General features: G+C 47.7%; 1 protein-coding gene and 1 pseudogene across 1 annotated transcript in view; both read right to left on the minus strand.

The window, feature by feature from the left end:
• LOC149340921 (uncharacterized) overlaps window positions 1–25388 on the minus strand; it is a 114853-nt gene that overhangs the window by 46537 nt on the left and 42928 nt on the right. The gene's annotated exons all lie outside the window — the stretch shown is intronic.
• Window positions 21026–23963, minus strand: LOC149340922 (uncharacterized; annotated as a pseudogene).

Raw genomic sequence — 25388 nt, forward strand, 5'->3', positions numbered from 1 at the left:
AAAGAAAATTGACGGATCCTGAAATAATGTATCAGCGAAGAGAGCTTTACTTATCAAAGGCTATCTATTCTCCGCGAGTTTCCTTTATCATTTGTATGTTGGCGAAATGATTAAATCTTACGCAGGTGTTTGAAGATAAAACTATACTCTAAAACAGCTGAGGTCACTTATTGGAACAATGATAAATTTAGATTTTTTTAAGATGTGCCAAGCGCGATCTGTTGCGTATTGTCTTTCCAATCCGTCCAAGGCCACGACAAAACCACACAAGCATGTATGTAGCAGCTGGAGAATTACTGCCGTGAAAATGATTTTGTTTGGCCTGTTGGAATTCGCGAATGGTCAGCGAAATGACGGAACGTTTGAAATCCGGTGCTGGGCGAACTCAAGATGCATTTTTTATGACAGCTCGGCGCGTTTCGCTAATTTACCGTTGCAGATTTATTAGCGCAATTTTCGTTTTTTTTAGCACCGCAGATAATACCGTGAAGCCTGGCGTCTGGGAGCCCCTTGCTGTGCGCGTCGTACACACGGTGAGTCCACCGAAACTTTCAGCTGCGGTTTGACTGATTCATCAATATGACATGTGTTGGCTCAAATTAGCGGTCCGCTAAGCAGCTCCTTTTACCCCTGCTATGACTCGAGTCTCACCTACTGAATGCACCGGTGCTGTCCAGTGCTCTTCTGTCTTAGTCACGTGACGAATGACGTCATATTTTCTGCCTATACGGATTCGCTTCCACAGTGATTCTTCTCGCCGATACCATTGCCAACTTTACACTCTGCTTCCCCTTCCAGTTGCTCATGTGGTGCCCGACAGTTCATTTATTTCGTCATTACCGTGAATCGTTTTTAGGCACTGCAGAGGAAGTATTGGCGCAGTGACGTGACGCTACGAAACTGTCATTAACGCTAAGAAGAAAAGTATATGTAAATTTTTCAATCCGCAGCACTTCTCGTCAATGTGCGAGAGGCGTCAGGCAAATAACACCGAGGAGAAAATGCCAAATAAGACAAACAACCCGGCAGAAAGCGATGCAAGATGTTCCAAGTTCATCGCGACGTCCTCCTGATACTTCGGCTTTCCCGCCAGAATGTCTCTATAGCAATTGTGTGCCTCCTTTATCCTTGCGATTCTTAGCTTTCCATATCTCACCGTGTTGGACAGGCTGGCAACGGCTCTTACGAGCAGTCTTAATGGTCCGTGTTTTCCGCAGTGCTCCATAGACGTTTCCGATACGTCTTAGTCGCGATTTATGTCTGATTCTTAGTGCGATGCCACTCTCATCTGTTCCAAACATGAAACGTCTCTACATTCGGTAAACACCCAGACACACATGGCGTTATGAACAAAGGTGACACTAGAAGCAAGAATTAGGTACGCCCATAGCCAGCGCTCTATGCGGCATACGTATGTAAACGTTCCCTACCCTCCCTCCTGCACCGCCTTTCGGCGTGTCCTCGATGATGGATTGTATGCTCCCAAACAAGCCGCGTTCTAGACACTGGCCCTTCAGACGACGGTAAGGCGACAAGAAGGAGTGGGGTGGACGTCCAGCGGTGATGGCAGAACGCAAACAATGAGAGAGATATTCTTTCCACAATGAAAGAGGTATTTACTTGTAGGGTGAAGCCCCCCCCCCCCCCCCCCCCCCCCCCCCAACTTCTGAGCGTTATTTTCTCATCTGGATCGCTGCGTAAACTCGCGAAACTCATTTATTTCGGTTCGTTCAGGATGCCAGACTTCACAGGCCCAATTTACCGCGACCACCTCCGTTAGCCTGACGTCGATGTTTTGTTTCTCTGGGGTTGTTTCTGAGCGAACCTAAGGTTACTTCGAAAATAAATGTAGCGAAGAGAAAGAGATGTGAAGCCCGTTTGCTAACTTGGCGTCTCCCGGGGATAACTTATCGGTTTCTTGTTGTCGGGGCCCTGTGATCAGAGACGCTATTTCAGCTCGGGGGTAAAAAAAAAAAGAAATGGAAAGGAAGAAAGAGAGGAAGAAAGAAAGAAAGAGAGAATGAAAGATGGAAAGAAAGAAAGCCGAAAAGAATGCAGCGCAAAAAAATAAATTTAGAGAAAGCAGCGAGGCGATTGGTGGTCGGGTGGAAACAGGACTACAGATAAGGAAACTTTTCGAACACCCTTCAAGGTTCTCGCCTTCGTATTAGAGAACGCAGTCTTCCGGGTCCACGATATGGAACGAGGAACAATTGCTTTTTGTTAATTTCACGAATTCGAAATGGCGAATAAGAATTGGACAGCGTTTCTTACCCTCCGGGTGTTATGAGGCCATCTCTGGCATTTAAATTGGGGAGCCCTGTGCGAAACGGGACGGACGCAAAAGTGAAGCAGAATCAGCATATCGCTCAATAGGCAATTTTCAAAGAAAAAGCGTAGGTAAGAAAAAGGTTGTAAACTACACTAAGGGGATGAGTAGAAGCGACAGAAAGAGGCAAGCAAAAGGGCGGGATCAGAAAAAAAGTCTGAACAGCAACGTTGATTTAGACAGGAAAGTGCTGACGTCGGCGAATATATGAGCGCGAAGAAATTTACGCGCGAGGAGGTCGAATTTGCGATTCGAATAGCACACCCCGCTATTAATGAGACAAATAAAACGGCCAAGCTTTGAGCGTTCATGTAGGGCACGAATAATTTGCGATAGCGCTGAGTGGGCCGCTCTGATATAATTCGAAATCTCAGCACAATTCTTCCGTTCCGTTTGGCATGCAACGAGCCAGGCTGAAGGGAGGTATGCATCTACTTGAAGTTCTCCAGAACGATGTTTTATGCGCCGCAATCATTAGACCTTTGAAAATGTTTGCCGGAATTCCATTGTAGCGATCGTATATCCCTCTGAAAACCGTTCGGTCAGCGCTGAATGGGATTAAGAGCTCAGTCATTGGATTAACGAGAGTTTCGTGGCTGTGGCAGTTTTCTCGCGAGAAGGCCAATTTGGTTCAGTCTTCCCGGAAACAAACCTGGGCCATTTCGTTCATGCATGACGCGCTAAAATGAGTACAGAATAAGGCAGAAACTCATTTTATGGCTCTTAAAATCTGCTCCTAATTCGTACACAACCATTAGACACGACATCCTATATGGACAGCTCTGGTTCCGCAGCATGGCGACGCCTTTTCAAATCAAAGTCGCTTGTTTCAGGGTTAATTCACCATGGCTTCTGCGTTGTCTGAAGTGTTCGTTGGTAGCGAATGAGGAATTGACTTCCGCCTCATTGCATCTCCCATAAGACACGAAGAATGTATGATAAACACCTCCTGCCTTTAAGAAGGTCTAGCGACTCCGCCATTTCTGCAAGACTAAAGAGTAACCAACTATTGCGGACATGGTAACAATATGACGGAGTCTAGTTCGCTGCTTTCAGTTTGGGACACATGCGACGATGACTCCAAGTAAAACGCTGCAGCATCGCATGAATGGGGCAATACTATTAGTATCTGGAGTATCCCTGCGCTTTCTTTTGGCCTCGTGCAAAATAGGAGTCAGTTAAGGGGCCATGGAAAACGCTTCTTCTTAATCTTGAACATGTTCGTCAACGTTCTTGGTCCTTATCAATCACAAAGGACCCATGACCGTGATAACGTAGAGCATGTACCCCCTTTCCTAAAAGTAATCGAGCCACAGGTTTTTGCTTCTCAACCGTATAATGGCGTCGGTACGGCACTCCCAAGGACCAAAATGTGTCAGAACGTGAGGACAAGGGCTCACCTTACTTTACACAGAATCAGAGCTTAAGGGCTGCCGTAAGTGCTTCGCTACGCGGCTAAAAAACAAACCACCTGTGCTCGGTTACTTTCGTCAAAGACTGTACACTTACCCCAAGACCACCACCTCCCTTCTCTCTCTCTCTCTCCCTTCTCTTTGATTCACTTTATCCCCCTCTTCTAATATCGGGGAGCGAACCGAGCATTAAAGGCTGGTTAATCTTCCTAAGTTCTCTATTTTTTTTTCTATCTCTTACAAATATTTGCCTGTTCAAATGTACGAGCAAACGGGTCCTGGTACGTGTACACCGAAACTATGTGTTGCATTAAACGTGTTCCGTGCTTTTAATATCTCGGGAACATAAACACCAAATTACGTGGTCCAAATGACCAGAACCGCTCCCTGGGTGCATGTATATAAACATACAGGAAGAAAAAGAAACAAAATTTTGCTCGGCCCGCCTGAGAGCCGAACGCAGCAAGCGTAAACAGGCTGTAAATCCGCGGCAGCGGGATTTTACGACAACGACGCCAGCCGAGGCCGTTAACCATTTTATATACGCGAACGCGCTGTGAAGCCTAGCAGGTGGCTGCTGCGCGCGTAAACCAGCCATGAGGTTTGGAAACCGTGCGCGAGAAGCCACGGTCGCGTAACAACGCTCTGAAAAAGAGTTTAACCAATGCTCGTACAAGTTGCGCCGATTTGCAGCTCGAGGGCGCTTGATGTCAACATGATGTTTTCTCTTTTATAGGCGTCGGCATCGCAGCAGCAATTACGAATGTAGCAACTCGACATTCACATTTCTCTTCGCTGTTGCGGCGCTATAGATGCCACCACGAAAGTGTATGTTTTAGCTGCAGAATGGGCAGAACTTTCGCAGACTAGCTACGAGGGAAATTGAATACTGAAGTAAATTTTTTCCCAAATGGGGAGGGGGGGGGGGGGGTATGAGGAAAGAAATAAGGCGCAGTAACTGTCTCACTAACGGTGGACACTTTAACTGTGCCGTGAGGGAAGGGATGATGTGATGGGTGAAAGGGGGGAAGCCGGGAACATGCTGCGGATTAATTCCTTGCGTCCGCTCCCATTGCACAGTATACGGGAGTTATACTACTTCGCTTCTATCAGCTTTTAAATGCTCGAGCTCGCGAATCCAATTCCATAACTACTGTCACACCGCAGTTGGTGCTAGTTGCTGGGCAAGATGCATGTCAGACAATGCCTGTCATGGAGGCTTTGCGTGCAATGAAAGGTACATGTTTGAGCACCACTATCTTCCTACCCCTATCCTTTCTTACTACCGCTCCCTCCTCTCTTTCCCTCTCCCTGTCCTTTATTAACGCTAGCCGCAGGTCAGTTGCTTCCGGTTTCGATGGCAGATGCTGCGGCTAGCAACTTGTTTTCATTCCATTGTTATTTTTATTTTATTTTTATTAACTAATAGCCACTACCGAGAAAAACTATCATGCTCCAACGGCGGACAATTGAGTGATTCAAGTGTTCGCTGTATTAGGCAGAGAGTTTACTAAGGAGCATCAGGCATAGAGATGTAAATCTGAAAAGTGATATTTCAACCAATTGGCTGAGGGTATGAACGGCAAGCGTAAATAAATCGATGATTTGGCTGTGAGTAAGGATCGTTGAAGCAGATAAAAAAAAACTGGGGGAATACTCTCCAGACCTCGCTGCGTTTTAATAAGAACATCTTCACACAACTTGCAAGAAATCTCGGAATGATTAACTCTGAGCCTAGTGCACGCGAAAAAAAAATTAATTTGGTAGTTAATAGTAGTCGCATCGGCGCCGTGTGAAATCGGCTATGATTGAACTGCCCCGATTCATTGTAATGAGAAAGTTGCATCAGGCTCTGTGTTTCGAGTGATGCTCAAATAAAGAAATAAAGAATGAAGCGGGTGGAAATTCTTGTTTAGTTAGTTTCGACATACGTGTACGCGCCGTCCAAGTTCTGCGCTAGCCTCAATTAATTTTTCTCATCGCTTCTGTTGTGCTAAGCCTTGTTATTTTTATATTTATTTTCTTTTATGTATAATATTTCTTGAAGTTAATAATAACCACCCACAATGTTAAGAGGGCCGTCAACTGACTTTCATCGACCATATTTTTTCTTGCGGCAATCGAAAGCTCCTTGCATACAAAAAAAAAACTAACAAAAACATACGCACCAAAATGTGGGGCTGAGAATCATGGCAGAAATAAAATAGAATTTTCTGGCGTGGGAATGTGCTTTCTTCCTGTAGTAGTCGACGTCTGCTAACTCTGATATTGCAGACGTGACGAGCGCCGTCGTCTAGGCGGTAATGAACGTGACACTGAGATGCAGGGATCTTTTTACAGCCACAGCGTAAAACAGTAATGTGCTGTTAAAAACTACCCATAAAATAAAATTGGTGATAGCTATCACACATATCCCCGATCATTTTTTCCAGTAGCAGCGCTGCCGACAGCAGAGACAGTTTCTGCATAGCGGAAGTCTGCGTTTTCAAAACATTTTGAGAGGTGGTCAAACAACAGACTTAGAATGTGCCAGAAACGGTTGCTATCAGCAAGAAAAAAAGGCGGAGAAAAAAAATAAAGAGGCTTGAAGTTCCCTTCTAACAAAAATAACTCTTTGTATGTGCTCAGTCCCATTCATAAAACGCAATATGACTGTTTCGAGTGACGTAGCCCGACTGCAAACAGAGGGACGAAGTTTGAACGGGGTCGGCACTGGCCTTACTTTCTTCCTGAGTTTATGCCAGGCATGTGGGGCGGACTCTAGCGACGACAGCTCTAGCAAATGAGCTAATTTTAGTCCAGCTAATGAAAAAAGTATAACAACTACACCGCGTGCAGCTACCGGCGATGCCAGTGAGGTCACGCGGAGAACCCTGTCAGCTGCACTGTCTGTTCTAGTAACCTGTATATGTCTACCGTCTATTAAACTGGTCTTCTTGTTAAGAGGCACTCAGAAGAGCTCGACCCAATTTTAGCTATTAGTAAAAATTGATTACATGGCTCTCACAGGGTATGTTCATGATCATTTAAAAATTTTGCTACCACTCGATTCAAACTCTCGACAGCTGCACTAAGATGTACTTCATGATTACCGTTGTGAATTGAACGGCGGTGCAGCCTGGCCTCTGAGATCCGGCCAGAAAATGTGTCGACACACTGCAGTTTACTTGCGAAATCGGCTGATAATGGCGACATCTGTATTTCATTCCTTCAACTTTTCTAGCTTATACAAGCTCTATCTTTAGCGAAAGTATTACCTTTATCGTTAGATACGTGGACTGAGAAGAGGCCTGCGCGATGTCAGTGCACATTGAATTAAGAACCCCAGGTGGTAGAAATTTCCGGAGCCCTCCACTACGGCGTCTCTCATAGCCTTAGTCGCTTTGGGACGTTAAACCCCATAAACCATAAACCATAAACCTTATCGTTAGATAGCGGCAGCCTATCGATACAGGCGAACTTTGAATCGTCTTCTTCAGCAGATAACCTAGAAATAGTTTCAACTTGTTAGTTGGTCATGTTACTAGCGTGGCGGTCAGCCGTAATCACCGTCGTCACAATCACTAGGACCACAACCACAACCACGATCATCATCATCATCAGTCGAGAGGAATCGACTGCAATACAAGGGCGTGTGCTGACGACCTGCCGCGTGGTGATCAATGCGACTGAATCGACACCTGTGGCTTACGCTCCCTAAATAATTGAATTAAGCAATTTACGATCGGAGGACTTGACGTCATTAACGCACACAACACGGTTATACCGGCCAAGATTTCGTTCAAATTCGGTCGAGTCGAGACGGCCGGGCTACATCGGCCCGCGAGCACCGTCTGAAAGTCGGCGCCATGCGGCTTTGGAAGGGTGGGGCGCGACCGCCTTCATGAAGAACGATGCGCGGTTTGACAGCGTTTAACCCACACCGTACTCTCCCTCTCGCCTTGCGTGGGCGAGGAAGTTCCGACGGAGGAAGCGTGCGGGGCCCGCTGTCAAATAGAGGGTCTCCGTCGTTTAAAAGATGAGGGCTATAATATGGTCTCGGTGGCTCCTTCGTATAGGCAGCCGCGACGCGGACTCGCTACAGTGACAGCGTTGCCGCCGTTGAACGCCACGGTTTCGTTGATAAGATGACAGGCTCACTGAGGAGGGGGCTCTGCGCTCTCTGCCAATAAGGCCGGCTGTTGACCACATTTAACTGCTTTCGTGCGCATGTGTTTTGTTTTTTAAACCTGAAGCTGGCATTCAGAGCACTGAAGAAACAGGCCAGTACCTTCCAGCACTTGTTACTGTTTGTCGTTCAATATATTTACGGCTGTCTCTTAGGACGTCTGTAACCAACTATTGTTTTCAAACCGATATGAGCATAAGTGCAGGCGTGTACAGATGTTTGGGAAACGGAAACAACACATACAAAGTAATAGAATCTTAATTTCTTGTAGTCTGAGCATGAAGCTACAAATCGAAGTCTGTACTCTGCCTTACCGCACAAGGCCTGCTCAGTTGCAGCCCTCACTGTCATTGTCAGGCCGCGCCTCCAACCAGCGAGGAAAATCAAGCTCTATCTTGTAGCTTCTGTGTTCCGAAAACCTTTCCGGGAACCTGCACATGCTGTCGGTTAGCAGACTTGGGTCAGCAAGAAGGAATGTCAAGATTACAGCATAAAAAAAAGGCGCCCACTTGGGCCGGTGTGACGGCGCCGGATTGGGCTTAAGACGAGACAGTGATTAATTGACATCGGTGGGTTGACTGTGACAAGGGGGTAGGTAGCAGGAGACGCCACTGATACCCCGCGCGGACAGCCGAGAAAACCGAACTGCTCTGTTTTCTTGCCTGTCCGCGCCAGCAACTGCTGATCTTCGCGTTGCTGTACTTGTTGCTGATCCTCGCATTGGCTTACACAGCGGTAAACTGTGTACACCTGCGTAGCCATTTGCAGGCACAGAGCACAGGCGAAAAAAGGGAAGTGATGCCGTACTCGAAACGAAAAGAAAAAAAAAATTAGGCGACGCTTAACTGTACCCTTAAGAGTACAATGCGATTGCATGGCGCGTCACATACGTCGCTTTCGGTTGTTCAATGCGCATAGGTGGTGTTTAACTGGTGATGCTAATTGTGACTCTAATCGGTGACGCCAACTGGGGACTCCAGCTAACTAAGTGATTGGTGCTTACTCTGCGGTAGGAGGTGTTCGAGCAGGACTTCTAAACTATCGCACTGAACGAACGCACCTAAGTGCTACAAAGGTAGCGCTTGGCTCAAGACCCAAAGGGCAGCGGTTCTATTCCCGCTGGGCTACTTGTTTCAATCCGCTGAAAGTGCATTAATTTATTTTGAGGTATTTTGCAATGGTGGTTGGGTGATATGCCACATCATATTGATGTCAAATTGATGTGACGTCAAACTGGGTGATGTCATGTCGAATTTCCAGACGTAGTTTTTTTTTTTGCTGTTTTAAACGCGACAACACGGATTACTCAGTTCTGATATGATGATCCTGACCGTCAGCACTGGCTGGTGGAGAGGGCCAGCGCAGCAGCAGCAGCCAGTGGACTACCGGACTAGGTGGCCCACCCACATGTTCTGAGAATATTGAACAAATAAAGATGCTTTTAATCAATCAATCAACCAATCAATCAATCAATCAATTAATTAATTAATTAATTAATTAATCAATAACTTCTGATATGTTCTCCCAATTGTGCCACCATTTTTTAAGACACCTGCCATGCTACATGGTCGCTTCGCAGTATTGTAAATCCCTTTCAGTTTACGTAAAGATAACGTGATCATATTTATCTAGTTAAAGATTTCTCTTCATTTTGGAACGGTCATTTCAAAAGTTTTGCGTCCTCCTTGCAGTAAAGACAATTAGCGCATCGACTGCGCCAAAACTTAACCAGATGTGTGTTCCAGTCGAAATTTCAAATATGCAGACGACACGAAGCATATTGGAAGTGGTAAGGGGGGAAAGTAGTGATCGCAAATCCGGACCATGAGAGGCTTGCAGATATAGAAATGGGATGGAGTGCATCTGGTCACGATGCACTCAGGTCATGAATAACAGTTTACCGATAATCCCAAAAAGAAAGTTACATAGTAGTATACCTTGCCAGTACTCACTAATGGAGTGGGAACTTAAACTGCGGACAGTGCGATAAGTTAGGATAGTATAATTACCGGAGTAACGTTAGGAGACAAGAAGACTGCAGAGTGGTTTAAAGAAGAGACGCGAGTTAGTGATGCCATCAAGAAATCAATAAGCTGAAATCAAGAAGTGGGAATCGGCATGGCAAGGACATGCAGTTCGAAGACAAAACCTGAAGGGGACAGGAGTAGATTCCAAAGGAAGGTGGGTGGCATAGGGAGGAAGATACCCTGGTGGGCGGATGAAATAAGGAACTTTACGGGAATAAGGTGGCCGCAGCTGGCACAGGACAGGATTAATCGGAGGCCGATGGGAGGGGCCCTTGTCCTGTAGTGGACGTAGGTAAGATGATGGTGAAGATTATGACGATGGTGATGATATCATGAAAACTCGCTGCATAACGTTCGCCAGCAACCAATCAATTTCGTCTCCTGAATAAGTTGGTGGGTAGAATAAGCATGCCTTTTATGCGTAGCAGCAGTGCCCTGAGATAACCCCACATCGCGACGACGTTTCGGGTCACCCTGACCCGCTTGTGACGTAGCTTTAAGTTACCCGTGATGCTATGGAGACTATGAATAATATAGTTTTTGTCAGAAAAACCCATATATATGCGGACTCCTTAGCGGCCATTAAATAATTCAAAAGAGTTACAAAGACACTAAGCATGTCTCACGAGATGCTTGCTCTCAATGTGAAAATAACCGAACGAATACAAATGCACTGGTCACAAGAAGGTGCACAGTACGTTAACTAAATGGCTGAAGACGTTTAAGCTTGCACATCTTGCCTTAAACTCGTATACCTCCCTCACCAGCTTCCATTTTGACCTCGGCCCTGCTTACTCAACTTGTACTCGTGCGTTCCCTTCAATACACATGCCCTGATTGCTCCGTGCATTTCTTCCCTCACTCATAACTTAACGAGATTAGAGGAATTCCTTAGAAGGATTAAGGCTTGGGCTGCCCCTTGCCCGTCAGTGACGTGCAGATGGGACTATAAAGAAGATGGAGTATTCGGCATATGCGTGAAATTTTCCGCACCGGCCGCAGTTGCGGATATTCGCCACCTGCTGTGGACGCCCACAGGAACAAATTACTCAAGAACAAGGCACAAGAAATTGGAGTTAAGGTTATAAGGGAGGAAAAGCTCTTCTTGTAGATGACCGACAACACTAAGAGCTGTAGCCTGCGCAGGCTTCTTAGTGAGAGTAGCCTCCACGACCTACAATATCATATCGGTGGTCCCTTCTTAGACACATGAAAACTCGTCGAAAAAAAAAGTGTTCCAATGATGTCACGCTTTTTTGATCCTTGTCGTCATGCTGGTAGTTCCAAACCACGACTAACGAGCACTCCACAAAGAAAAAGAAAAAAAAGTTTGCCGAAGGTGCTTAACCAAATATGAAGCCTAGGGGGAGTGTTCCATATTAATGAGCAGCACTCCGTTCGTTCGCGACTCAAGTAATTTGTCATGGGCATCGTTAGGCTTCGTTCCGGTACAAACTTCGTCGACAACAAGAGTACCGCGTACGCCGGCAAGAAAGCCAGCCTGAAAAACAAGGACAAGAGCGGTTGTGCTTCCTGCATTTATGCGTTTCTTAATTGTGTCAAGAGCATGATAGACTTTCTCCTCAGCAAAATGCGCACCAATAGGCGTTGTTGTAAGTCACACCCGAAAACTTCCGGGTTCCCCTTCTGCCTCAAGAATGGCGCGGATGTCTGAGGCGTACAACATCGCAGAAATCAAAACAATATGATTTAGGACAAAAGAAGAGGATAACTTAGAACGGAGAAGAAACAGACTAGAACTGTAAGTTTTAAAAAGTGCATTAGTGCGAAAGGTGGGGCTAGAAACTGGCCCAATTTAAACGAAAATCCAATAAAATTCATTCATTCATAAGGGAAATTGTTTCCCAAAGGAGTACAAGTTCTTGAAGGTGTCCCACGATTTGTCGCATGATCCAAGCGGTCAGAAGTGACACACAAATATCGCATTCAAAGAAGTCCGTCCGGAAAGTTGCATTTCTTGCTAGTTTCGTGCAGCGTGTAAGACGGCATCCAACAAAACGGAAGTACTCATGCTTCAGGAGTGCCACTGCGATCACACTCGAAGCCCTAAATACGCACACGACATGCTTGAAAAGCTGATGGGCTTGCCGAATAAAGGCTGTAGCGAGTAAATCGATTTTCACTATTGGAGAGAAGACTGCGAGCTCAAGAGCCTCCAATATGTGAAAGAGCACTTTGTTGTGGGCTTTTGTGTTGTGTTCTTTTCTATGGTGTGTTCGTAAATCCTTGCGGCGCTCCGTTCTTCCAAAGCCCGTCTTATGCTGGCGAGCGCAGTATAGCCTTACCGACGCCTCTTTATCTAGTCGTCAAGGTCCGCTATGGAACCAGCACATTGGGAGGACCTCTGGTGGCGTGCTACATTCCTCGTCCGCTATCTGGACGGAGAGGGACACTGACGGACCGCGGTTTGGGAAAGGGCCGCCGCATAAAGATCTGGGTGCCAATGAATTATTGATCAGCGGTCGATGGCCTTTCGTATGCGCTGCTCAGTTGTGGAAGCGACAAGAGTTGGAGTCAAGGGGGAAGTCCGGAAGGCCTTTTCTAACTTTATGCCGCCTGCTGAAGGCCTTCCTGAGGCTGATGACCCCCCCTCCTTCCCCCTCCCAGCTAAAGTAATTAAAATGGCTTTGTTTCCATCCAATTGCTAGGAATTTTACTGCTGTTGCACTGCTGCCACTTTATGCCGTGATTCCTGCTTGAAGCAGTCTATAATAATTATGGTATTATAATTACAGTATATAGTCATATTTTAATCCTGTCAGGAGCCGCTCTTTATTTGGCTTTAAAACGAACATTTTCCTGTCTAAATAGTTTATCTGGGCCCCAAGGAGGTCAGTTTGTTAGTTTTACAACGCAAAGCACCAGGCATTTCACAGGCGTGCACAAAATTTCGTACGAATTGCCACCGTGGTTGAAAGTTCTGACATCGAAATGCCACGAAACGAAAGATCGCGCGATCACTTTCTGTTTCGGAGATGCGGGTGGCTCTCGATATTCAGACGAAAAAAAAAAAATGATATTATTCTTCCTGGCAAAATCTATCTGCATTAAAATGGCGGATGACGTGCTAGAAAGCTCTCTGTTCAGCAAAATATTATTTACTGGGTTCGCTAGATGACATTAAAAACCATTCCATTTGTGATGTTGAACGATGCTAAATTCGCCTGAAACAAAAGTCACTCTCAGAAAAACCCGTGAGTTCGCTTTGCGCAGAATTGTTTGAACAGGGAATTTAATAATAATTCATTTCGGTGAAACTGCATCGTCATCGGCGTGGCAGTTGGTGAAATCATGATGAGGGTGGGGAACGGGGGAAGGGAATAGCGTTACGTCTATCGCTTTGCCGCTTTATGATTGGCTCAAGCGACATCCACGGTCCGCGCCCGCTCTTCGCCATTGTCTCGAGCCTGGACTCATAGCGCTTGAACCAGTCATAAAGAGGGGGCAAAACAACTATGTAGTTGTATCGGAATTGAATAGCTGTCTTCGTATTTATGCTATACATTGCTACTATTGGTAGTTATGCTGCAATTGTTATGCACTCTAATTCAATTTACTGAAGACCACTAGCTGTGCTCACGCTAAGTAGTTGCGGCAAAATCTATACACGATTACGTAAAAAGGGTCGTGGATCTCGTCAAGCCTGACTTTGTGGCCTTTTGTCATCGACCCATGGCATCAGTAACGGGTTATTGGAATAAAGCGATATACTAGTCGATTGGTTTGTTGATTAACAGATTGATTGATTCTCCTGAGAATGTCGCGCGTACCGCTATAGTCGCCATTTGCATTGTGTTCAGTTCGCTGTCTACGTATATTTCTGCCAATGAGAAGAAGAGGTAACGCTTGATGTCTGCTGCGTCTTGGTCGTTTGGTGCTGGCCTGCCAGCACTTCACCGCCTCACATAACGAACGACTCGGGCAAAACATTGAGAAAATAAATCAACTTCAAGAAGTAAACCCAAAGGAAAGAGAGAAACAGGAAAAGGCGCAAAAGTGAAAACTGTTCATCTACGCTTTCGTAGAGATTGAGATTATTTTTTTATTTTAATTCTCTTGAAGAAGTAGCGTCCTCCCAGAGGGCGCGTAAATTGCCGAAAACGCCGCCACCCGTCGCTGCTTTGTTGGGTGTCACTTCGCGTTCGCTGAATTTCTGCGCCCCTCCAGCGTCTGTGAAATATTAGTGACAACCTAGATGTCTCTGACCAGTCGTATATTACGTCAAGCTGCAGCGCCCCAGAACACGCGCACTGAGTCTGTGTTGCTTTCTTTTGCAGTTAGGTGTGGCATGGATTGTTTTTCGAGGCTCAAAAATTGATGCGACCGTGGTTATTAATAACAGCATTACCGAAAGGTTACTCTAGCAATAAGGCTGACCTGACCAAGGCACGCTACGCGAAAGAAGAGGAGAAACCTTCTAAATAATAATAATATCGCAGTTAAAATCACTGTAACTGTCGCCACTGCACTAATACTGGACTACTCGCGAATCTGAATGAGAGTGAAGGGAATTTAAATAAAATGCATAAAATGTCAGCTTGTCACGGTCCACGATAACAGCACTGTACATGTGAATGGAAGGCGAGGGCACTTAGCTGAAAGCTTACTCTGATTTATATTCAGTTCACTTTATGCAGATAAAATGGAGGCAGCCTAATTGAAAGTCCTTAATTGCGACTAGAGAATGCTCTGCCGTCATAACATGACTACTTGATTTAATGATAACATCCCTCTTTCTTCTACAGATTTAGAGTGCACAAGAGTCGCATTGTATATTTGCTTTGAATGCACATTACTTTATCTAGCGTTTACTCTCAACGAATACGCAGTTTCCTTACTATACTAATCGTTTTTTAAAAACAATCAGCATATAAGATTGAGTTTTGCTCTTGCATTCCGCAGCACGGTTTGATATCGCGGCATGACTAAACAGCTTAGAACTGCGGTCAAGTTCGTATGCGTTTGCGTTTTAGGCATTATAATCATGTAGCAAGGCCTCTTATGTTTTGAAATGCACAACAAACTTGGTAGTTTTACGAAGGTCACTGAATCCTCTTCGCTTAGAGAATGAGGCAAATTACTCTGAAAAGTAGGGAATGAACGCGAAGCACTGCGTCTTTTTTCACTCTTTTTGAGAGCTCAACATTGCCAGTTTTCTCTCTCCACCCGTCGCCATCCACATGGTTGTTTTCTGCACTTCAGATGTCTTTCTTTCAGAAAGCTTAGGACGACCGCTTGTTATCAATCTTGTATTTTTTTTCTTATCATTCTTTTAGGTCTTTCGACTTCATCAAACCCACAATACCACCTGCGTCTCCAGCTAGCTTCCTGAGCCACCATTGCCGATTGCCCGCACTCTGACAAAAAAAAAAAAAAAAACAGCCCAAGAGCGAGGACAACAAACAGCCCATATGATCCGGAGCCCCTCTTCCTATTTCCATCTACGCTCCCGTCATAGCTGCGCGCACTTTCTTCTGATACCGTAAGCCCGCAGAGAGACAGTGGGTGGGGAAGGGAAGGGGGGGGGGGGGGGGGGGGGAGAGCGGCAACCACCGCGCGCGCCGCAGCAGCCAGACAGGCTGGCAACAATGGGCAGCTGTTGCCGCGGGCGTGGTGCCTTCCTTCTCGGGCGGCAGATGATTCATGGCAGCTGCAGAAGTGCGTAAAACCCCCATCGGCCTGGTCGACGCGCCCCAATCGACTCGGCCCGATAGCTCTGCGCGTTTCGCTACGTACGCCGCCGGGTTTTTCCTCCTCCTCTCATTCCAACCTCTCTCTCTCTCCCCTGTTCTCTTTTTCTCATGACTGTCTACCACGTTTTGGAACGTAGCATTGTTTTGTTAGCGCGCTCCTTCGCTCTTTCTCGTGCCGTCCGTGACCCATCCTCGCAAAAGTGAAATACATGTCACGTATCGGTCCCAGCCGCACGTTCGTGAGCTCTCCCGGACTGCCCCCCCCCCCCCCCCCCCCCCCTCCTTGCTTCCCTCATTGATTAGAGACCGCCAGGACGATCGAGCCAGTCCCCGCGTGGTATCGGCGGCAGTCGAAGAAGTCTTCCGTTGTAGGCGGGCGAGTCTCCTTTTACGGTTTCAGCGTGGATTGCAGGGACGACCGTGTTTGAGTTTCCGTGGCGGATTGTACCCATCAAAAAATAAAAAAAAGACAAAGGACTCGAGGTTTTAAGGAATGTGCTCGTTTTCTGTGCGTTCAATGTTGCCTCTCTGGATGCGTACGGTGGCTTCGATATCTGATTCGGAAAACACGATGGGTTGGCTAGTTTAGTGAAGGAGTACATTATTTGCTATAAGGAATAAGTCCTGGTGGATGGTTTCATTTATTTGTTTATTTTTATTATCGAGCTGTGAATCGGCAAGAAGTCGTCGTAATGCCTCGACCTCGCTACTACCCATAGTGCGTCGTTCGTGCTGTGAAAATCATTTATGGATGGTTGTACTGTAGTTTAAGAGGTGTAGCAACGTAGTGCAGTGACCTTAATGTAAAAGCGAACAATCTGAAAAAAAAATTGATTTGCTGGTTCCGGCTGGGTCCTCCATTTCGATGCCTTTCTACTGAATAGGAAAAAAGGTCTTCACATGCTTTGAGACGACCACAGGGGAAAAAAAAAAAAATCAAATTTAAGATAACAATGAAAAAAAAAATGCGCCGATGGACGTGATCCCTGGACTGAGGAGTGCTTAACTAAATAAAGCCGATATTCTCGAGCTGATACAGCTCAGCTAGTAGCGTCGGTCGAGGCTCTTTCGCAAGATACTATGCATCGCTGCTCCACCAAGCGGAGATGTTCGCGTTTACTGAGTGGCAAAGAGGTTGGGTTCGCAAAGGCAGTCAGAGTACGGGGTTGCGAGGCCGCGAAATTAGCATGCGTTCCGCGCCACGTATTGCGTCACTTACGAACCGAGGCCAGTTGGACATTACTCCATAGGCTGACGGCAGCGAAGGACACAGGGCTAAAACACCCCTCTGTCCTTCAAGCGAACGTCGCTGTACGTGTAAGAGAAACAAAACAAAACAAAAAAGGCCTGAATAAAAAAAAATCAGGAAGACTGGGAACGGAAAGGCAAGTTCCTAGGGAACGGAAGCCAGCGGTCAGACATAGCACTTACTGGCTTAAGCACAAGCCATCATTCCTAGCACGTCGTTAGTACACAGCTCAGTAACAAGAATCGCATAGAGAGCGAAAGAAAAAAATATGCACTGTCGAAGGCGGCAGTGGTAAGGGCAAGTAGCTACGAAAGAGCCACTATTTTGTTTGTTTATTTATTACTTTCTTTTCCCTGCAGTCGATCGAAGGGTTCTCCGGAAGGTGGCCCTTCCGTTCGCTGGTTGACGAGTGCGGTGCTCCACTTTTGCAAATTGAGCTGCTCGACGTGCAGTCGCCCGTTGCACAATGCACGCGAATGGCGAAATGGGAGACTGGCAATATAGCTACGGTTGGTCAGAAGTGGCGAAACCCTTTCGTTATGCGGTCGGCCACGGGAACTGTTAGACGTCGGTCCCGCAAGAAAGCATAGTGAAAGAGGCATGGCTACGAGAAGTTAAAGAACAAATAAATAAGCAAATAAGTAAAAAAAACAACAGCCGCAAGCCGAGTCAGCCAATCCAGTTCTAGATCCACGCAGTCGTCGAATAGAGCAAATGCGATATCCGTTCAGTGTGTCGTGCTGATACAATGCACCATTCCTCTTGCCATTCTGGCGTACTGCTTCCCACCGTTTCGCCTGCGACTGCGTGCAATAAACACGTCATACTGAGACATTCGCTGGCTCTGCAGACCTGTTCCTCGGGAGAAGTCCTTTTGAGTTGCCGCTCTTCGTTGCTGGCGCTGTCTTTTTTTTTGTTGTTCTCGCTCAACGTATTTCCTTGGGCATTCGTTCAACGACGCGCGAGCTTCATTCCGTCTGGCTGCTCTTATTGGCTCTTACGGCGTTGGTGTTGCTGCTGCTAGCGACGGAACAATTGCATAAAGTACGCCCTTGCGGGGGTTCCTGATAGTTACGTAAAAGTTAGCCGTGCACGTATTTTATCCGGAACGAGTTGAGGTTTTCCTTTTCCTTCAGCCTCAGGCTGTTTTTTTTCTTTGTTGCGAAAGCAACACTACGCGAGTCGCCGAGCCATTTAGCTGAGCTGACGAAAGGCCATACTGCTCATGCGCGAGGAGCAGTGACGTCACACAGCGCACAGTGGCGCGCCGCCGCCGTCGCTGCGCGGGTGACTCAGAGGTGCCGCCGCCGCGCTCGCCAGTTGCGCATGCGCAGTACCGGTGCATAGCTAGCGTGCCGGGGCCGCCGCCGCTGCCGCGAGCTCTCCATCGCCTCTATCTCTCTCTCCTCGTTGCTTTCGCAATCCTCCTGGTTTAACCAGAGCTAAACCACTGCCAATTTTTAGAGCGCAGCTCTTTGGCGTCCGTTCCTGGGTTTCGCGTCGTCGTCGGCCTCGTAACCAGCTCCGCCCCCAATGTGACGCTTTTCAATTGGTCGAAATGCTCGTGACGTCACAGTGCGCGAATTTCAAATGGGGCCAATTGTACTTTGGCTAGTAACCATGCAACCAATCAAAGGGATCGTATAGTGATGCTGCAACTAAGTTGGACTGAGTTTAGTTAATTGCCTAATTAATCAATTAGCCTAATTACTATAGAGGAGAATGAAGAGGTCAGAAGAAAAGAAAAGAAAGACGCGCGCCGCAGCGACAACAGCGTCCGCGGAAGGAGACGCTGCTGAAAAAAAAAACAGATAAGTACGAAGCCGCGTTCCCTCCACCACCACGCACTTCCCCACTCAGTAAGACGTTGCTCGTTTCATATACGTTGTGTCGAACATCCTAGACAGTTCCAACAATTGACAGGTTAATGACAGAACACGATGGATAGAAATACAAGAATATAAATATGAAATAGCCTAATTAACCTTTCTAGTTAGACCGCATAAATCAATAAAACCGAGAACGAAATTGGTCGAGTTGGGGAATCGAACCAGGGTCTCCGGAGTGCGATACGAGCACGCTAGCCCCTCCGTAATGCCAGATGAATGGTTTGGAATGAACGAAGGCGCGTCTAGCTAATACGGCGTCTTCGTTCACTCCCATCTTCCCCCTTTCCCTTACGGCGAGGTGCAGGTGTCCACCCAGATATGCGAGAGAGATACATTTCCTTTCCTCAAAAAATAAATTTACCGTCCAGCAAGGCGTACAGCCGAATTGGCGATGGCGTTCTGTGGACTCCCTGGCAGCGTTGCAAGACGCTGTCGCGTTCCACTCTTACAGGCGAAGCTTAACATGTTAACCACACATCAGTAACACACGCAGACAGCCAATGGACGCGTCATTCGCTGGCAGCACTTGATTCATCATTCACAACCACATTCTTAACGTACGCTCCCTTGCCGCACATGCCAAGGACGTACACCACGATCACATTCTGCGCCATTCCTCTGTACTTTGCTTTGCTGAAACCTGGATGGATCCCGAAGAGCCTCTCGAAATCATAGATTTCCTATACTGCTGTGGTGCTCGCAGAGACCACAACAGAGCGGCGGGAGTCGCTATCTACTTGCGCACAGGTCTGTCTGCAATACCAGTCGAAATGTTTGGCACGTCACATGAAGTTGGCGAACTGTGCGCCGCAAAGTTGCCCAACGGCTTGCTGGTAGTAGCTGCCTACTTAGCCCCTACCGCACTCACGAAAGACGTCGTGCACTTCCTGCAACTCGCATTAACCGTCCATCGATCCACACCGATGTTAGCAGTGGGGGACTTTAATGTTGACATAAAGACAAACAGCAATTTCCTAACACTTATGCGGGAGAACATACCGTTCCTCTCGCTCGTAACGCGTCCCACGGCTGTGACAACCTCGCGAGGCACTTGTATAGATCTCGTCTTTGAGAATCAAGCATTGGTGTACCAAGTCTAACATATATCAGTCTATTTCTCCGACCACAAAGCTTCCTTCATGACTGTCAAGAACTGTTAGTGGAGTCCTTGTTAAAGGAATACGTGTGAAAAATAAAAAAAAAATTCTGTGATAGCGCATACATGTGTTGCTCGATTTCTTTGCCTCAATCTATCGAAAAGGTGAAACAGCTTATTTGCTGCGCTCAAATTTCGCATTAGGAAGTAACGTAATCGTCGGTACTTTTTTCTCTTGGCTTTCCGTACAGAATAATCCTCGGCGCGTCTAACCAAATCCCTCAGTATTCGGTTGGCCAGCATTGTATGTAACATAAAATGTGACAAGTGATTAATATCATATGAGTAGTCAGAATAACTGAACACCCTGAACATATGCGTCAGAAGTGGCGTCGTTGGATGCCCAAAGCGCTAGAAGAAATTAATACTTTGTTAGTGTAAGGCTGGCTATAAGGTATTTGAGCTGGGCTAGTCGGTGTTTATAGATTGAGCTGGACGTGGTAGTAGCGCTAAATAACTGGGACGAAAGGAGAGAAGAAGACAACACAAGCGCTAGTGTGTTGTCTCCTTCTCTCCTTTCGTCCCGTTATTTAGTGCAACTATTACCTCGTCTCACTGCTTTATTAGAGTCAGGGAATTCGCGTGTATAATGCTCTTTTAAGCTATTCCTTTTAGGAGTACGCAATAGCAATGTGGTTTATTTTTCAACAATTTTATTTATTGATGTCGTTTAACTACTGTCTACCATTGCATTTTAAAAAGTGTTTTCTTTATTTGCACACATTTTGTCTACCTGCCAAACGTCGGCTGCAATAATGAATATTCAACAGTAAATGCAAACGCAGAAGCGGAACGCCTGAAATGGCGGCAGACTACAATCGGTGGCCGAATACAAAAGTTCAAAAAGTGCTTTGAAAAATAAGAACGACGCATTAGAACGCCGTTACGCATTAGCGCGGTTGTAATAATAATAACAGCGGCCGTTCCTATTAATTATGTGGAAATTTTGATGCACGCTACAAAAGGACTCCAGAATTTAACGCCCCCCCCCCCCCCCCCCCCCCCCCGCGCTTTTTTCCCAATCGTCGCACCTCCATAACGGACCGAATGATAACTTGCGTGTGGTGGTGGTGGTGAAAACTTTTAATTTCTGAAATAGAGTTTGGGAGCCACAGAGTGGCCACGCTACATGGTCGGCGTCCCTAGTCCGGGACACCGCATGACAATGCCCCGTCTCTAGCCCGTTTCACCAGAGCCCTTTGGGACTCAAGCGAGGAGCAGTTGAGAAGGGCAGTCTCCCATGCCTCTCTGGAAGGGGTAGGGGAAGGGGGGAGGTGGGGATTTTGAGTACATGCCCACACCATGTGGAAGATATCACAGGTCTCCCCACAGTGTGGGCATCGCCCATCCGTGTTAGGATCGTAATGCTTTAAGATTGCAGGACAGAGTAGAGTACCTGTCTGCAGGCGCCTTAAAGTTCGCTCCTCCGTCTTACTCAGCCCCTTTGCAGGGGCCGGGAAAAGGCGGTGGATGTCGCTATAATGCGTTATAATTTCCTTGAATCGCAGCAGCGGCTGGTTAGTCTCCGAGCCAGAAGAGCTGGGATGAGGAGCCCGGTGAGTAAGCGCTCGGGCAGCCGCGTCAGCGGCCTCATTACCTCGTAAGCCCTGGTGGCCAGGAGCCCAAATGATTCTTTTGGGTGTTGGATCAGTGGCAGTCCGTCTTAGAATGCAAGCAGCTAAGGGGGAGATCTCCCCTGCCAAGTAATGATCACATGCTTTTCGGGAGTCCGTAATGATGATTCTCGAATTGGCGTGGGCGGCAGCAAGCGCTATCGCTACTTCCTCGGCTCGCATTGAATTCGGGGCTCGAAAAGAGAGTCCATCAACGTGCATTTCCTGGTGAACGACAGCGGCCGTGTAAAATCCCGTGGGCGATGGGCCTGCTACGTCTACATAATATACACCGGGTCGGGAGCCGTGTTGTCTCTCAAGAGCCCGAGCCCGCGCTTGTCGCCTGTTTACGTGCATGTCGGTGTCCATGTTACGGGGGAGCGGGGAGACCCAGAGCATATGGCGCCACAGTACTGGGATACGCTCCGCCTCCTCTGGAGTGCAGTCGTGGTGGATGTGTAAGCGGTTTAGCAGGCGGCGCCCAGGGGCCGTCTGCATGAGCCGCGTGTATTGGTTCACGAGGTGGGCCTCCCGCAGCTCCTGGTAGGAGTTTAGCACCCCCAATGCCTTGAGTTTGGCATTAGAGGTAGTCACCGGGAGATCCAGGGCTCGCTTAGTTGCCTTGCGGATGACAGCGTCTATTCGCGCCTCGTCTTGCTTAGTAGTGCGGAGATATGGCACGGCGTAGAGGATCCGGCTAGTCACGAAGGCATAGACGAGCCGAAGCGCGTCTCTGACCCCGCAAACCGCCCCGCTTGTTGGAAACGCGGCGGATCATGCGCCCTACCTGTTCGCCTACTCTCTTGAGTTTCAGAATGGTGGAGTCCGGTCTGAGTCTGTGGTGAATGAAAAGGCCCAGAATACGGAGCTCCTCCACCTCTCTAATAGGACCTCCTGACAGAGAGATGTGAATTGCTGTCCTATCCTTTGGGTTCGCTCTGACATGCAAAAGCTCTGATTTCGCTGGAGCACATTGGAGCCCACAGTCAATGGCATACGCATCGACTATGGAAGCGGCCTGCTGAAGGCAGGCCTCCATGTCCCCAAGGCTCCCCTCAGTGGTCCAAATTGTAATGTCATCTGCATACAACGCGTGTTGAATGCCTTCCACCCGGGCCAGTTGGCTTGGGAGGTGCATAATAGCTATGTTGAACAGGAGCGGTCATAACACCGCTCCCTGAGGTGTACCCCGTGTTCCCATCATGTAAGGGCCGTATTCCTCGCCCTCAATCCGAAGAAAGGCCTGGCGATTAGTCAAGAAATTTCTTACATACGCGTAGGCCCTAGCCCCACAATCGGTAGAACTCAAGTTGGCCAGGATGCTTCCGTGTTTAACATTGTCGAAAGCTCCTTTCAGATCAAGGGCGAGGATGGCTTTGTCATTGTGTTGCATAGTTGTGGGTCGTATTACATCCCTGTGCAGCTGGAGAAGGACATCCTGTGCAGACATGTGGGGGCGAAACCCGAACATGGTAACTGCAAAGAAGCCCTTACTCTCCAGGTATGGAGAGAGGCGATCCCGAACCATCGTCTCCATAAGCTTGCCCGCACATGAGGTCAGTGATATGGGCCTCAGGTGGTCCGTATTCACGGCCTTACCTGTTTTAGGGATAAACGTCACAAGTGACGTTTTCCACTCGGGAGGGAGTGGACGACCGTCCCAGATCTGGTTGATGTATTCTAATAAATGGAGGTAGGCTGAGTCCGGTAGGTTCGCCAACAGGTTCACTGTTATGTGATCCCGTCCCGGAGCCGTACCCCGGCGCATTTTTGCTAAGGCCGCCTTAAGGTCGTGCAACTCAAAAGGGGCATCAAGTGTTTCATTAGGCCTGCCAGAGTACATGTACTCAGGCCCAGGCGGGTCCTCCGTACGACAAAGATATCTGTCGCACAGAGTGTCTGCAAGTTGCGCCGTCGTACCTTGATACCCTTGCAGAGCCCGCCGGAGCTGCTTTTGCGTCTCCCCTCTCGTTTGAGAGGGGTCGATTAGACTGCGAAGGAGACGCCACGTCCCCTTCGAGCTCATCTGATTAGCTGCGGCGTCGCAGCGTGCTATCCAATTTGAATCTGAGAGTTCGGCAGCATACGCTGCAGCTTGCTCTGTGAGTTTGACTATGCGGTCGCGTAATTTGCGATTAGTTTTCTGCTTTTTCCACCGTTTAGTTAAGCTCCGGCGCGCCTCCCACAAATGCAGGAGGTGGGTGTCCACTGCGGGGATCTCTTCGGTGGTTTGTAGTGTTGTGACGTGTTGTTTCTGAATGTTGTATATGTGGTTAGCCCACTCCGCGTAGCCGCCGGAAAATAGTACGGGAGGGATAGTGTGATTTCGGAATTTGTGCCAATCGGTCAGCTTGGCCTGACCCCATTTTTTGCGCGCTGCCTTCGCCATGAGTGTAATCCGGAGAAGGAGGTGATCGGGATTCGCGTAAATTGTTTTCATTTACCGGAGCCGATCGATCGCCGGAAACAGGTATCGTGAAAACGCCAGCATAATCGCTTTCTCCCCGGGCCCGTTTTCGAGCGTCAGGGATTCTTATTGCTGTATTTCCAGTCACAGCGCTGCATCTGCGCTTCTAAGTCACGGCGCTCACAATGTAATGCGATAGGAGGCAAGCGAACGTTGGATTTCTGACGTCTTACGATGACCGGGCGACGCTGGTAAATGGAGCGAGCAAGTCACAAGTCTCCTCTTACTGACCTAATAAGCAGTAGCTTATCGAGGAGCCTGTTCATCACGGGCGTAAGGAGGCGCAGAACCAAAGCGAAGGAAAAGATCTGGGTATATAGCAGAAACACAAGAACGTATAACAATGTGATTTGATTAGGTCGATTCTATTGTATCCTCATCATTTTTACGCCGACTAGCCAATTCACGCCAAACTGTTGACGCAGCGGCAGTGGAGAGCGATCAAAGCTGTGTGCGATCCTTATGTTGACTGGGCTCGCTAAATGTTAAGGAAATTCTTGCCTCACTCTCTTCAAAATGGCTTTCAGTCCTCATAAAAAGAAAATAAATGCCGAAGGAAAAGCCCTGTGTAAACAAGAAAAAGCGTTTTGAGACGTTCGCCACCAGTTAGCGCTTCTGACTGCTCCGCTGCCTAGTAAAAAGAGTGTCTATTCGGGTGTGGTAATTTTTTCATTGTTATTTTTATTTATTTCATTTGCAGCTTTACGCTGTTCTGTTTATTTTTATTTTCACTGATTCGTCACCGCGGCACTTAGAGGCATGGGTTTGGAAACTTTCGTTTATGTTTTCCTGCAAAATTTCCCATTATATTCAGTGTCTACACTTGCGCGACTTTTTTCGAAGCGCACGTCGTTTCCGACCAGAAATATTTCGGCAGCGACAATATAAGCATTCGCGTCAAACGCCGGAGGTCAAACGACGAGGGAACAAGGCCCGAATCTCAAATTCCCTTCGAGAACGAGATCGCATTTCGAGCTGCTGGCACATCGATCTCAGCGCTGCGCATCCGCTAGCCGACGTGATCTACAGAAAGGAGCGTCGCCGAAAACCATCGTCAGAACCAAACGCAAATGCGCAACTCAAGTTTCGGGAACGGCGTGGGACGACCAACAACGCCAGCTGCGGCCGCCGCCACTTCTCTGCTCCCCTTCCTCTTCCCCTCCCCTCTCCCAGCTTGCCTTCTCTCAACGTTTGTCCCCGCGAGGGCTTTGCAACATTCGCAGCGCATCGTGCCAAGGTTGCTGCACGCGCCGTTGGCCGTCACAGAGGGAAAGCGCGTTCCCAGAACCCCACAGTCAGCGATGAACGTAATGACCGCTAGGGGGTGCGAGCGAACGGCGCGCTGGCATACGTTAATCCTCTCA

The sequence above is a fragment of the Amblyomma mixtum genome, chromosome 6 (genome assembly GCF_055824585.1).
Source record: "Amblyomma mixtum isolate Tamu chromosome 6, ASM5582458v1, whole genome shotgun sequence".
NCBI lineage: Eukaryota > Metazoa > Arthropoda > Arachnida > Ixodida > Ixodidae > Amblyomma > Amblyomma mixtum.